At 44.3% G+C, this 12,435-nt stretch overlaps 1 pseudogene; it reads left to right on the forward strand.

Annotated features, from left to right (window-relative positions):
* Nucleotides 1-6,910, forward strand: part of LOC141240615 (uncharacterized) — a 98,080-nt pseudogene extending 91,170 nt beyond the window's left edge.
* Nucleotides 6,911-12,435: the final 5,525 nt, after the last annotated feature.

Consider the following 12,435-nt stretch of genomic DNA (forward strand, 5'->3'; position numbering starts at 1 on the left):
CAAATCAATCACTATACCTGTAGATAAATTCCCAGATAGGTGTAATTTCCAAAACGGGATCACTTGAGGGGGGATTCTGCTCTTCTGCACTTAGGGGCTCCTTATATGGAGTCCGCAAACTATTCTAAAAAAATTTGTTCTCCAAGAGTCAAGTAGCGCTCACTATATGCTGCCCCACGCTGCATATCTGGCCGTCTTTTCCAAACTGTATCTATCTGTCTCCCGGTATGTTCCCTGCATCCAATATCTGCTGTGTATCCACTGATCCCTGCTAATTTCATTCTATCTGTCCTTGGTATGTTTGATCCCATCTGCACGTTCATCACCTCAATCCTTTGATCCCAAAACACACTGGTCCTTGACTGTCTGTTTCCTGAATACATTTAGCCTCTGTGTCCTAATTACTCCCCCCTCCACCCATGCTTTTGTGAGCAGTCTTCCTGCGGCTCCTGCACACCTGAGCCATCTCATGTGCTGTTCAGAGCTCCATAAATCAAGTGAGCCAAGTCTGGCACAGACAAGTCTGGTTTCTAAAGGGTCGCTTTTTAAGGGTCTAAAAATGAAATATGCCAGAAATGGGCCAGAAGTGACCAGAATGTACGAATAACTATTTACTAATTGTACTTAGATTCTCTTTCTCATTCACACTTAACATTCATTATACTAACATACACCCTTACTGTTTTTGCCCCACTAATCCTAACTGTGCTTCGCTATCCCCAAACCCCAGCACTCTCTAACCAAATCATCATCTCTCCTTCCCTCTTACCTCCCCACCTGACCTCATCTACAGACCTGCTCCTCAACCTCAGGTCTATCCTACCAAAACATAACACAAGCCGGACACTCTCCTTCTCCCACCTGCTCTCCCTCTCTCTACTTCTCCTCACTGCTGGCGACATATCTCCCAATCCTGGACCCCCACAGCTTGTGCCTTCGACCAATTCCCCCACCTATCGCTTCAAACCAACTGCAAACTACCACAACCTCTCTTATGTAAAACCCGTGCCCATGATGCCCACCCCCCTGCTCCCTCTCTCTGGAGCACCCTGGAATGCCCGCTCTGTCTGCAACAAGCTCCATTTTGTCCACAACCTCTTTACCTTTCGCAGTCTCCTTCCTGGGCATCACAGAGACATGGCTGACACCTTCTGACACTGCCTCCTCTGCTGCGCTGTGTTACAGTGGCTTGCACTTCACCCGCACTCCTCTCCCTGGTGACAGACATGGTGGAGGAGTGGGTCTTCTCCTTTCTAACAACTGCACCTTTGGCCCTATTCCCACTCTACCCGACACCTTCCGACACTGCTTCCCCTGCTGCGCTGTGTTACGATGGCTTGCACTTCACCCGCACTCCTCGCCCTGTTGACAGACATGGTGGAGGAGTGGGTCTTCTCCTTTCTAACGTCTGCACCTTTGGCCCTACTCCCCCTCTACCCTCCCTTATTCTCCCTTCTTTTGAAGTCCACTCTGTCCTCATCTACTCTCCCTCCAACCTCCAAGTGGCTGTCATATACCGACCGCTAGGCTTGGTCACTGCCTTTATTGACCAATTCGCCACCTGTCTTCTTTACTTTCTCTCTGCTGACATTCACACAATCATCATGGGCGATTTCAACATCCCCACTGACACATGCCAGTCAACAGCACCCAAACTCCTGTCACTTACTTCATCCTTTGGACTTACTCAGTGGTCCTCCTCAGCCACCCACACAGACGGACACACCCTAGACCTCATCTTCATCCGACTCTGCTCCCTATCTAACCTCACAACCTCCCCCCTTCCCCTATCTGACCATCATCTACTCACTTTCTCATCCCTGTCCTCGTCACCTGTCACCCATGTCCAGCAACTAGCACACCCCCTCAGAAACCTTGTATATCTAGACACTCACAAACTCTCTGACTCTATTCTACCACTGACATCCATATCTTCACTCCACAACACAAACTGCGCCACTGCTTTCTACAATGCCACTCTCGCATCAGCTATTGACTCGGTTGCCTCTTATGCATGGCAAAGCACGACGAGTCAATAGGCAAACCTGGCATAAAAACCTCACTAAACAGCGTAGCAACACTCGCATTCAAATCAGCACTCACCTCTGCTAAACAGGCCTACTTCACAACCTTCATATTTTCCCTGTCCTACAACCCCAAATAATTATTCAACACTTTTAACTCTCTCCTCTGCCCTCCACTTCCCCCTCCGACCTCTGTCATCTCTGCTGAGGAGTTTGCCACACACTTCAAAAACAAGATTGACCAAACAGGGCAATTCTTTACTGCCCAACCACCACAATCCCTTTGTTTTCCACACCATTGCTCTTCCCCCATAACCACCCTTCCCAATTTCACGGAAAGAGACCTTACTTGTCTCCTCTCCAAATCACACCTCACCACTTGTGCACTCGACCCCATCCGTAACCCATCTCTTCAACCTATCACTAACTTCAATTACCTTCCCCGCTGCCTTCAAACATGCCACAATCACACCCATCCTCAAAAAGCCATCCCTCGACCCAACTGCCTTGTCCAGCTATAGCCCCATTTCTCTCCTCCCATTTGCCTCCAAACTGCTTGAGCAACATGTTCACGCTAAACTTTGCTCCCACTTCTCATCTAATTCTCTCTTCGACAACCGACAATCCTGCTTCCGCCCCCACCATTCCACCGAAACTGCTTTTACCAAAATCACCAATGACTTACAGCCAAAGCTAACAGACAATTCTCTGTACTACTTCTTCTTAACCTGTCCTCTACTTTCGATACAGTTGACCACTGCCTCCTACTGCAGATCCTCTCTTCCTTTGGCGTCAAAGACCTTGCTCTGTCTTGGATCTCCTCATACCTTTCTAACAGCACATTTAGCGTCTCCCACTCACAAACTACATCCTCACCCCTCCCCCTCTTTTCTCAATCTATACCCTTGGCCTGGGACAGCTCATAAAATCCCATGGCTTCCAGTACCATCTGTACGCTGATGACACCCAGATCTACCTCTCTGCTGTCCAGAATCCCAGCGTGTCTATCAGCCATATCCTCCTTCTTCTCCTCTCGCTTCCTCAAGCTCAATGTGCACAAAACTGAACTCCTCATCTTTCCCCCAACTCGCATATTTTTCCCACTTGATCTTTCTATCACAATAAAGTACATCATGCATCCCCTGTACCAACAATCCGCTGCCTCGGAGTAACCCTGTCCTTCAAACCTCACATCCAAGCTCTCGCCACCTCCTGTCGCCTCCAGCTCAAAAATATTTCCAGAATTCGTCCTTTCCTCAACCCTCAATCTACTAAACTGCTTGTGCATTCCCTCATCATCTCCCGCCTCGACTACTGTAACATCCTCCTCTGTGGCCTACCTACTAACACTCTCACACCCCTCTGGTCCATCCTTAACTCTGCTGCGCGACTGGTCCATCTCTCGCATCGCTACTCCTCTGCTACCCCCTTTGCAAATCCCTTCACTGGCTCCCAATTGCCCAACGTATCCAGTTCAAGCTACTAACACTGACCTACAAAGCCATCCATAACCTCTCTCCTCCGTACATCTCTAAACTAATCTCCCGATACATTCACTTACGTAATCTCCGGTCCTTTCAACACCTCCTTCTCTTCTCCACACTTATTCGTTCCTCGCTAAATCGCCTCCAAGATTTCTCCTGAATATCCCCCATCCTATGGAATTCTGTGCCTCAACACGTCTTATTATCCGCCATATTTGGATCCTTCAGACGGAACCTGAAAACCCATCTCTTCAAACAAGCTTACAGCCTGCTATGACCTTGCTTGCTGCCACCTCAACAACACCGGAGCTATTGCAACCCCCCCAACCTACTGTCTCCTTCCCCGCTCCTGTAGAATGTAAGCCCACAAGGGCAGGGTCCTCTTCCCTCTGTACCCGTCTATCATTGTTAGTTTGTTTACTGTAAGTGATATCTGTATTTGGCATGTAACCCCTTCTCATGTACAGCACCATGGAATCAATGGCGCTATATAAATAAATAATAATAACGCTCCTTCCCTCCCGAGTCTCGCCATGTGGCTAAGCAGTACTGTACAGCCACATATAGTTCAGCAGAAATTGTGTAACAAATTATGTGGTCATTTTTACCCATTTACCTTTGTGAATATGTAAAATCTGGGCCTAAAACAACATTATAGTGGTAAAAATTAATTCTTTGTGTCTTCTCCGTTCAATGGTATAACATTTTGTGCAACACATATGGCGTCAAAACGCTCACTACACCCCTAGATAATGTATTTGTGAAAATGATTCATTTGTGGCCAAAATAACGTTTTTTGGGAAATTTTTTTCCCTTCCACATTGCTTTAATTCCTGTGAAGCCCCTAAAGGGTTAATAAACTTCTTGAATGTGGTTTTGAGGACTGTGAGGGGTGCAGTTTTTAAAATAGTGTCACTTTTGGGTATTTTCTATCACAGGACCCTCAGTCACTTTAAATGTGATGTTTTCCCTAAAAAAATATGGTTTTGTAAATTTTGTTGGAAAAAATTAGAAATTTCTGATAAACTTTTAACTCTTCTAACTTCCTAACAAGTTTCATCAATGATGCTGATGTAAAGTAGACATGTGGAAAATGTGATTTATTAACTATTTTGTGTGATATAACTCTCTGGCTTAATGGCATAAAAATTCACAGGTTGAAAATTACAAAATACTAAAAAAATTTTTGCCAATTTATTTTTATATTTTCATAATTAAAGGCAAATAATAACGACCAAAATTTACCACTAACATAAAGTACAATCTGTCACGAAAAAAACAGTCTCAGAATCAGTGGGATACGTTGAATTACCACATAAAGTGATGCTGGTCAGAATTGTAAAATGAGGCCGTGTCATTAACCCACATAACGAGCAAAGTATCTTGGTCCTTTAGGGGTTAATGTACCTTCAGCACTATTTCAGTCTTCTGAGGTTTCCTATTATGCTCTTATGCATGCTGTGGACATGATTACGGTGGCCGGAGCTCGACTGCTCCTGGATGTAGGGCCGCCTTTGTGACTAGTCAATCTCATTTTCATTTGGTACTGAAATATTAAAACTCCATTGAGTGGACACTTTTCTACACTAAGGGCATGATAGGAAGCTTGCTACGAGAGTTAAATGCCACTGGTGCTACATTAAGGGGTTAATTCCTGATGACAGGTTCCCTTTAAGAACTGTCTATTTGCTGTCTAGTCTCTGCCACCCCTGACTTGTGCCAATGTCACCAGTTTATAAGTGTCATTCACTTTACCCGTCATTGTGTTAATGTGATGGCATGTAGTTGTCCTCCTTATTACCGGTACTTTCACTGACGAGGGTCTTCATTGTGAGATCCATAAAATACATTCAGAAATCTCTTTGGATATGATTTTTTTCTTTAACACAAATCTATGTTTCATCCTTATAGGAAATCTTTGTGAGAATAACGGTTTATCACTAAATTGTAAAAAAGAAGATATCATGAAGCACTCTAATGGAGGAAACCTCATCACCCTTCCTGTACCTCCTGGACTTCACAGCACTTCACTTTCTTATAATCCTCCTAATCATGAGGAATCATCTCCTGAGCAATCTCACATTGTTACCAAAAGTCCAGGGGGCAAAGTGGATACAAGACTTCAGTGTGACAAGAAATTTACTAAAAGCTCAGCTCAGACACAAAGAAAACATAAAGGAGAAAAGCCATACTCCTGTTCAGAATGTGGGAAATGCTTTACAAGTAAATCAAAATATGTTATACATGAGAGAATTCACACAGGAGAAAAGCCGTTTTCATGTTCAGAATGTGGGAAGTCCTTCACAGTTAAAGGGAGTCTTATAAAACATCAGAGAATTCACACAGGTGAGAAGCCATATTCATGTTCAGAATGTGGGAAGTCCTTCACAGATAAAGGGAGTCTTATAAAACATCAGAGAATTCACACAGGAGAGAAGCCGTATTCATGTTCAGAATGTGGAAAATGCTTTACAGATAAAAGGAATCTTATTGCACATCAGAGAATTCACACAGGAGAGAAGACATATTCATGTTCAGAATGTGGAAAATGCTTTAAAGATGAAGGGAATCTTATTAGACATCAGAGAATTCACACAGGAGAGAAGCCGTATTCATGTTCAGAATGTGGGAGATGTTTTATAGATAATTCAGTGCTGGTTAAACATCAAAGAAGTCACACAGGAGAAAAGCCTTTTTCATGTTTACAATGTGGAAAGTTCTTTACAGATAAATCAGATCTTGTTAAACATCAGAGAATTCACACAGGAGAGAAGCCATATTCATGTTCGGAATGTGAGAAGTCCTTCAGAGGTAAAGCGAGTCTTATTATACATCAGAGAATTCACACAGGAGAGAAGCCATATTCATGTTCAGAATGTGAGAAATGTTTTATAGATAATTCAGTGCTTGTTAAACATCAAAGAATTCACACAGGAGAAAAGCCGTATTCATGTTCAGAATGTGGGAAATGCTTTACAGTCAAATGGAGTCTTATTATACACCAGAGAATTCACACAAGAGAGAAGCCATATTTGTGTTCAGAATGTGGGAAATGTTCTAGAAGTAAATCAGATCTTGTTAAACATCAAAAAATTCACACCAGGGAGAAACCGTTTTCTTGTTTACGATGTGGAAAAAGCTTTAGAGATGAATCAAAACTTCTTGTACATCAGAGAATTCACACAGGAGAGAAGCCGTATTCATGTTGACTTTGAGAAATGCTTTACAAAACAAAATCAAGTCTTTTGAGCCACGAGAGAAGTCACACAGGAGAGAAGCCGTATTCATGTTCAGAATGTGGGAAATCTTTTGCACATAAATCATATCTTGTAAAACATGAGTAGTCAAACAGGAAAGAAACTGTAATTATGTTCTCTGTGTTTCATCAATTTTAATAAACATTGCTCAGCATAAATGAGTACACCCCTTTTGATAAATTTTATTTAATATCTCACTGAACACAAGAACAATTTCTAAAATTTTGCCAACACTGAATTCCATAGAAATTTTTTTAGAATCAAAACATGAAAGTAAGGTTGATTAGTGATTTGGCACTCGCCCGAGCATCTCAGTGCACGAGATGCTTGGTACTCGGTGAGCAAATTTGGAATGCTCGGGCGGGAGCCTGAGTCCTCTCCCTGCATGTTTGGTGCTGTTCAGACATTTAGACAGCCAATTAACATGCAGAGATTGCCCGCCAGTCACGGTAATGCCTCAGCCATGTTGGTTGTGGCATTACAGTGATTGGCTGGCCGCATAGCGTCATTGGGTCTATATAAGATCTGGCGCCGCCATGCTCGACACAGTCACTCCGGAATCAGACAGTGTAGGGAGAGGTGCTGCTGAGCTAGGGAGAGAATTGGCGGTTGTTTTAGTGAGGTATTCCACAGCATTACAAATCTACACTAACAGTCCTTCTAAAGACTAATGCTACTGAATATTAATCCTGGTGATAGCAGGAGTTAGGCAGGCAGAGTTTGTGGAGAGCGTATACAACACAATAGGATCCTTTGCATATTCTTTCTGCTGCTGTTACTCATATCCATAGTTCTAGATATCAGGGCTAATATTCTTATTGCTCTTAATCCTGATAATTTTGGTGAAAGCAATATAATACACCATTTTTACTGCTCCATTTGCTTGTTAGCAGCATACAGTCAGATTTGGTTGATTTTAACCCCTTCGCAACCCTGGGATTTTCCGTTTTTGCATTTTCGTTGTTTGCTCCCTTTGTTCCCAGAGCCATAGCGTTTTTATTTTTTGGTCAATATGGCCATGTGAGGGCGTATTTTTTTGCGGGACGAGTTGTACTTTTGAACGACATTACTGGTTTTACCATATCGTGTCCGGGAAAACGGGAAAAAAATTCCAAGTGCGGTCAAATTGCATAAAAAGTGCAATACCACAGATTGTTTTAAAAATTTTTTTACCACGTTCACTGAATCCTAAAACTGACCCACCGTTATTATTCTCCTGGTCATTACGAGTTTGTAGACACCAAACATGTAGAGGTTCTCTTTTATTTAAGTAGTGAAAAAAAATTCCTAATTTTGCTTAAAAAAAAAAAAAAAAAAATGGCAGCATTTTCCAAGACCCGTAGCGTCTCCATTTTTCAGGATCTGGGGTTGGGTAAGAGCTTATTTTTTGTGCGCCGAACTGAAGTTTTTATTGATGCCATTTTGGGGTAAATCCGATGTTTTGATTGCCCATTATTGCATTTTATTGCAATGCTGCGGCGACCAAAAAGCGTAATTCTGGTGTTTCGAATTTTTTTCTTGTTATGTCGCTTACCGATCGGATTAATTCTTTTTTTTATATTGATAGATCGGGCGACTCTGAACGTGGCGATACCAAATATGTGTATGTGTTTTTTTATTATTATTTTATTTTGAATGGGGCGAAAGGGGGGTGATTTTAAACTTTTATATTTTTTCAATTGTTTAATATTTTTAAAAACTTTTTTTTTTTCACTTTTTGCTTGCTTCTATAGTCTCCATAGGAGACTAGAAGCAGCACTTGTCTGATCGCCTCTGCTACATACAGGGGATCAGCAGATCACCTCTATGCAGCAGAAATGCTCCTGTGCTATGAGCACCAACCACTAGGTGGCGCTCATAGCGATCAGCTCATGACAACCACTGGAGTCAGCTGCAGACCCAGGGTTGTCATGCTCACGCATCGGTGACCCGCGATCAAGTGACGGGGTCACGGATGGGCGGGGTAAGTGATGTGCTTCCGGCGCGGCAATGTTAAATGCCGCTGTCAGAGATTGACAGCGGCATTTAACATGTTAACAGCCGCAGGTGGATCGCAATTTTCACCCGCGGCTGTTGCGGACACATGTCAGCTGTAATAATCAGCAGACATGTGCCCTCTTGAACAGGGGGTTACAGCCTGGTGCGTACTAATAGGCCACAGGCTGTAAAGGGGTTAATAGCATTGCTGTATTGTGGAAGCAGAGAAACTTGTCCATCATCTCAGGTGGTCAGATATTACTGCGGTAATAATCCAGACATTTTTGGGAACGTGACAGATATTATACTCCATTTAAAGTCTGCCAGTTGTGTGTTTAAACCTATTCACACTTGGTCGCTGACCAATAGCTTATCTATTAGGGCAGTGTTCCCCAACTCCAGGCCTCAAGGCCCACCAACTGGCCATGTTTTCAGGATTTCCTTAGTATTGCACAGGTGATATTTACATCACCTGCACAGGCAATAATCCCATCACCTGTGCAATACTAAATCCTGGAAACATGATCAAAGCTATACATGGAGTGAACATGCATGATTATATATAAAAGACCCACCAATACCATTCAAGATTGACATCACATGATTAAACTACCAATACAAAAGACAAGATAATGTCAGATGGGGGGCATGGCCTAGCCAGGGATGTAGGCAGACGTGGTTCGGTGCTCTCTCGCCGACCGTCGCTGTGTGCGCCGACCCGGTATACCGCTGAGCCCTTCAGACACCGCCGGATCCTGTGAGAAGCTCTCCTGCCGCCCTGGGGAGCATTTCTGATGAGCAGGAAAGAAGTAATGACCCGCACCAGGCAGCGAGATACTGGCCCTGGTAGAGGGGGCAGGGGCCAAGATGGCGCTGAGATTCAGGAGGAGGCGGCCAGAGAGAATGTGGCGTGCTCCAGGAGGATGTCGGCTGCTGCGCGCCTTGAGAGGTTTGCAAGGGTGGAAGTGGGTGAACACAGTGCTGGACTCTCAGAACGGGAGGCTGGGACAGAAGATGTTATGGAGGATCAGGAGAATACTGTGGGTGCAGGAGACTGTGCAGCTGATGGCTCTGGAGATGAGGTGCAGGACAAAAATATGGAGTCTGCTGCTGACCCTGCTGTGGAGGAACCCACCCTGAAAGATGTGTTCACTGTGGTGTCATACTGCAAACAGGTGCTTACAAAATTGTCAAAGCAGGTTACGGGTGTGCAAGCAGAAATTACTAACATTAAAGCTGCCATGCAGAAAGCCGATGTCCGCACAGGAGAGGTAGAGGAAAGAGTGAGCGCGGCTGAGGACACCATAATATCTGTACAAGCTGCTCAGAAAAAGCCAGACAAGCAACTAACAGATGTCATTGCTAAAAATGATGACTCGGAAAACAGGTCACGACGTAACAATGTCAGGATAGTGGGGGTCCCGGAAAAATCAGAGGGATCAAACCCTACAGAGTTTATTGAGAAATGGCTGCTGGAAAAATTTGGAGCTGATAAACTGTGAAAGGTCTTTGTTGTAGAAGGAGCTCACAGAATCCCACTGAGACCCCGGCCTCCTGGAGCAGCCCCCCGAGCCGTGCTGGCTAGGCTCTTAAATTACAGGACAGAGACACTATCTTAAGTACGGCGAGGAAGATCAAGGATTTAACAATTGATGGACAAGATATCTCGTTCTACTCAGACTATTCACCCACGGTGCAAAGAATGCGCATGAATTATAGAGTTGTAAAGAAAAAATTGAGAGACATGGGACCGGCGTATTCTGTGATGTATCCGGCCAAGCTGAGACTGGCTGCACTGGGGAGAGGACACTTTCTGCAATCTCCAGAAGAAGCTCTGGACTGGATTGAAAAGAATTCTAGACAAGTGCGAGAGCACAAGGACGGCTGAAGAGAGGCAGATTGTGGTTTTGTGAATGTGATTTATAATTATCCTTTGTTATCCTTTTTCGGTTGCGTTTAACTATTTGTTGCAGGATACAAGTCTGCTCATGGACTGGAGCGGCGTACTGGTGGTGCATACAGTTTATATACCTTTTATAGAATATGTTTTTCATAAGGCGGGAGAGACCTTTGGGAAGATAGTTGGTGGAATAGGCCGGTTTCATTCACCCACTCTCGGATAGAGAGAACGGAACGACAAATTGGGAGGTGGTTTGGGGGAGATAGGGGCGGTCAGAGGAGTTTTGGTTTGGGGCATGGGGGAGGGGGGGGTTGGATGCAGGGGGGGGCAGGGACGGACGGCATGGGGGACATCTTATGATGTGGTTATATACACAGAAGTTGAATCTGATAAACAATGGCGGGTATGGTTAAGGTGTTAAGCTGGAACATACGTAGTTTGGCAGACCGTAAGAGACGGGCTATTGTTCTCCAAAATATTATGGCCCACGGGCCTTCCATTATCTGCCTCATGGAAACACACTTGACGAGGGACAAAATTGGGCTCCTGGCGAGGAAATAGGTTCAAAAAGCATACCACTCTACCTACTCTGCATATGCGAGAGGGGTTTCCATCTTGGTGCATGTGGGGACTCCATTTGAGGAGGTTGAGGTTAAAATAGATAAAGATGGACAGTACGTTTTTCTAGTCTGCAGACTTTATGGTAAATTATATTGCGTGGTGGCAGTGTATTTCCCACCGCCATTTACTGGGACAAAACTGCAAGAGATTATAGAGCTCACGAGGCATTGGACAGGGACCCCTGTGTTGCTGATTGGAGATGTTAACAATATAATGAATAAAATTTTGGACAAAACTAGTAGGCAACTGGGAAGAACTGACGGAGAGGGGGAGACACCCTTTGCTAAGTATGTGTCAGAGGTGGGCCTGATAGATCTATGGAGAGTGAGACATATGGGAGTGAAGACATATTCATGTTACTCCTTGACGCACGGTTCTATGTCTAGAATAGACTTAGCCTTGGGAAATGGGTTGGTTAACCAAAAGATCACTCATATTGATTATTTGCCTAGGATACTCTCTGATCATTGTCCCTTGCTGGTGGAGCTGAGGTTCGGTATGTGTGGGAATGGTGGACGGAAAGAGTGGAAGGTTCACCCGGTATGGCTGGAAACGGTAGATATTCAGAAAATCGCAGGAGAGGTGGAGGAATTCTTCCAGAACAATGTGGGAAGTACAGCCATAGGAACTGTGTGGGACACAATGAAGGCCTATGCTAGGGGTTTACTGATTCGAGATATATCCAGATGTAAAAGTCAGAACCGATTGGAGGAAAGAGAGGCATTGGCTGCGCTGAGGGGGGCAGAGGAGGAGTTGGTGCTTAATCCCACCGTAGAGGCGCAACAGAACAGAAGGAAGCTGAAAAAAAGGTGGATAAAATATTTCTGGCCAATGGGGAAAAGAAGAGGGAATTCCAAAAAATTGCCTTTTATGAAGAGGGTGAAAAAGTTGGTCACCTGTTGTCTGCTATAGCGGCAGCGCAGAGGGAACCGGGATTTGTGTATGGTCTCTTGGATCAAACTGGCACCCTAGTCACTGAAACGCGAGATATCTTGAGGCTGTTTAGAGACTTCTATAGTGACCTATATAGCTCTAAATTAAGGAACAAGGGAGATGATATAGACCAATTTTTGAGGGGTACTCAGATATCTGGGCTTAGTGAGGAGGCTAGGGATAGCTTGGAGGGCCCCCTGACGGTAGAGGAAATGGAGGAAGCTCTGGCTTCAGTGGCA

This window comes from Phyllobates terribilis, unplaced genomic scaffold (genome assembly GCF_046119375.1).
Source record: "Phyllobates terribilis strain yellow unplaced genomic scaffold, ASM4611937v1 Scaffold_924__1_contigs__length_538081, whole genome shotgun sequence".
Classification (NCBI taxonomy): Eukaryota; Metazoa; Chordata; class Amphibia; order Anura; family Dendrobatidae; genus Phyllobates; species Phyllobates terribilis.